Below are 3,474 nucleotides of genomic sequence, written 5' to 3' on the forward strand. Positions count from 1 at the left end.
TTCAACTCCTCAACCAGCCATTATTTGTTTTTGAACTCAAAAAACACAGCTCAACCTCTAGTCTGGGGAGTGGACACAATCAGTAAACCCAGTCGTGGCTATCCGCTAGGACGTACATTGGCAAATGTAGAGCCAAGTCGACAAATTGATTGGAAAAATAAAAAAGGTACGATTGAGCACACCGAGCCAGCCAACTTGGGCAACATAACGGAACTAAAGTCGGGCACTTATCAAATATTAGTTGATAATGTTGAGATTGTCAGTACATATCTCAAAGTTGGTGGCATTTACACGATTTTAATAAACGAAGATTCATCAGGCCAATACCGCAATAATGTCATAGTTGTAACGGAGCCCAATTCGATGTCCATTTTCTGGTTGATTCCGCAATACGTTATTATGACACTCGGTGAGGTGATGTTCTCCGTGACTGGCCTGGAGTTTTCATATGCACAGGCGCCACTAACAATGAAATCAGTATTGCAAGCTTGCTGGCTACTTACGGTGGCATTCGGAAATGTAATCGTCATAATTATCGCCGAACTATCGCTCTTCGATTCACAAGCGTATGAGTTCTTCCTATTTGCCGGCCTTATGTTTATTGATATGATTGTTTTCATGTTTGTGGCTTATCGGTACAAACCGAACACTTTGGCGCTGAATAGTGAAACTGAGCCGTTGACGCCACCAGAAAAAAATGAAAAAGATGGCATTGATAATGTGGCCAAAGCTATTGATGAGTAGATACGATGGTGAAAAAAGAAGATTGATTAGTAGTCAAATGTACAAATAAGTGTGTAATTTGTAGTGAACATTAATGTTAATTAATAATGTTTTGTACTTAATCAGTTTGTAAGTTTAAGTACCATAATTAAAAAGTATTACAATAACTACTGTAAACCTAAACAATAAATGAAGTGTATAAATAAATGATATAGCTTTGGTAAAAAAGCTGAGGTAATGTTGTTGAAAAATTGAAGTTACATATGTGCTCATACATCCTTATATATCTTAATATAGAGAGGCCCTATCTCACATCGTCGCACAGTGGTCTGAATGGAGAACACTGTGCGATACTAAAAAAATACCTGGGAAGTTATGTATATTTTCTGTTAGGTCTTTTCGGTTTATTGCAGTAAGGCCCGCGGAAATAACGCCTATTGGCTTTTTTCCCAAAAAGAAGAGATAAAGCCCATGAGGGTTATTGCCGGTGACAGGTAAAAAGATCAACGGAAATAAGGTCAGTTGACTTTATTTCCCACCCTGATGCGAAATAACGCCAATTGACATTATTACCTTTTCAAAAGCGAAATAAAGTCAACAAAAAAATGGAAATAAAGTCATTGACGCTATTTCCTCATTCCAATGCATAAAGCTTGTCGATTCATAGAAAAAAATGTTGTTCTTGCAATAAACATTGCCACGTAAGTGTTGTTTTTTAATAGATGAAAACGGTTATTGCCAAATCCTCAGTGTGGTGCTATTAAGTTAATTGTTTTTATTAAAAAATTTAAAATTACGAATATAGTAAAAACACGAAGCGAAAAACCAAACGCAAAACGCATCTGGAATACGAGAAATATTTGAAGAAAGAGTGTAGAAATGATCCAGAACTTGCAAAACATGTTTCGTTTCCACAAAAATAAAGCGAACACTATTAAATTGAAGAAACAGTCCATGTCCGAAAACCCCGGAGGAACACTGAAAGTATTCTGTGTTTTACAGTAGCATATTTTGAACGAATTCGGAATGTCTAAGGTGGTAAAGAAACCAACCAACCAAAAGTCGGCGTAGCGTGATAGGGTGTGGCGCGCCGGGTACGCGGCTAAGCAAATTTAATGTTTGAATGAGCAATAATGTCAATGGATTTTATTTCGCTTTTGAAAAGGTAATAATGTCAATTGAATTTATTTCGCACCAGGGTGGGAAATAAAGCCAATTGACCTTATTTCCGTTGGTCTTATTACCTGTCACCGTTATTTCCATTTCGAAGGGAAAATAGCGCCCACCAATAAAGGGCAATAAAGCCCGCGGGCTCTATTTCCTTTGCGAAAGAGCAATAATGGCAAAAATTCCATGAAAAGGAAATAAAGTCCGTGAGTAGTATTTTCTCTGACTTCATTTTACTGAAACTTTCTAAATATGTAGATATACAGGCATACACTTGCGTAAAATGGAACGAATTTAAACGAATTGCTCCCTATTTTTGCATAGAGTGTAGTTCTGCGTTAACTTCCCTTCTGCAGTATACGCATAAAATCGAATGGTATTTTTGCCAATAACTGATAAGCGAATTATTGGAAATTAAAGGTGAATTGTTACTTTTTTGTAGCCTCCAATGCGATGCGCATATTTGTTCTTAGCGTATTAGATTTTTTGGCGCAAACGCCAAAAGGGTTAGAGGGGTGCCCGGCCCATATTTTTTTTTTTGAAAGCAGATGAAAGTTGGCCGTTATAAGTGGAACAAAAGTAGTCTATTGTAGTAGATGACCTACGAAATTCCCCACAGGGTATATGTACATGTATATACATAGAGCACTAACCGCTAAAACAACGTAAGCGACATTTTTTTCAAAATTTTTGTTTTGATGCGGAAATGCATCTAGATGCTCTAGGAATATTTCTGAATCAAAAAGAAACTTTTGGAAAAAAATGTCACTTACGTTATTGGTGGTTAGGGCTCCTTGTTTAAAAAATTACTCACACACAGTCTTATTTACACTATACTTCAATGCGAAAATGTCGGCTGAAAATCGAAAAAGTTTGAAGTCGATTTTGAACTTCACGTATTATCGTTGCCGAGACTCAAAAATTAAATTTGCCAAAATTGTCCAGAAAATCAAGCAAATCTTGAAAAAATTAAGCAAAATATTTTAACTGATATTTTCTCAAGATATTTTCATTTTAAGTTTGTACTGTCCTTCAAGCGAATTATCCATTACACTAGTGTACAAAAAAAACGGCATATGCATTACTTTTCGATGGGCTTAGTAGTTTCTGAGAAATTTATTAATCATTCCAAATTTTGTTAATCAAAAATTTGTTTCTTTTATATTAAAGTTTGTTCTTTTATAAAAAGAAAAATCAATTAGCTAAAGATGTATAAATAAATAAGTTGTGAAAGGAAAAATTTTTTTGTATGAAATACGAGCAGGAAACAATGTTACTTACGCGTCATACACGTCCATACGTACATACATACATGGCGCAATGATTCTATTGTATGAGCATGGCGTATGAGTAACATTCTTCCCTACTCGTATTTCATACAAAATTAATAATATAAAAAAACTTTTTAATATACAACGCTTTTATAAATGGACTAAAAAGTAGAAAATAATATTTCTCAGTCCCATAGAATTTGTTTTGATAACTTTTGATTTTGAAATTTTAGCAAAAGTCATTATAAACAATCTATGAAATTGAAAATGAAAAACGTGGAGCGCATGCAATACAAAGCATTCGATTTAATTG

The 3,474-nt window shown here is 34.9% G+C and overlaps 1 protein-coding gene across 2 annotated transcripts in view; it reads right to left on the minus strand.

Moving 5' to 3' along the window:
• The window catches only part of LOC118733005 (peptide transporter family 1-like), a 72,430-nt gene that overhangs the window by 22,878 nt on the left and 46,078 nt on the right, over nucleotides 1-3,474 (minus strand). The gene's annotated exons all lie outside the window — the stretch shown is intronic.

Source organism: Rhagoletis pomonella, unplaced genomic scaffold (genome assembly GCF_013731165.1).
Source record: "Rhagoletis pomonella isolate Grant_MI unplaced genomic scaffold, Rhpom_1.0 Rhpom_scaffold_00002, whole genome shotgun sequence".
Lineage (NCBI taxonomy): Eukaryota > Metazoa > Arthropoda > Insecta > Diptera > Tephritidae > Rhagoletis > Rhagoletis pomonella.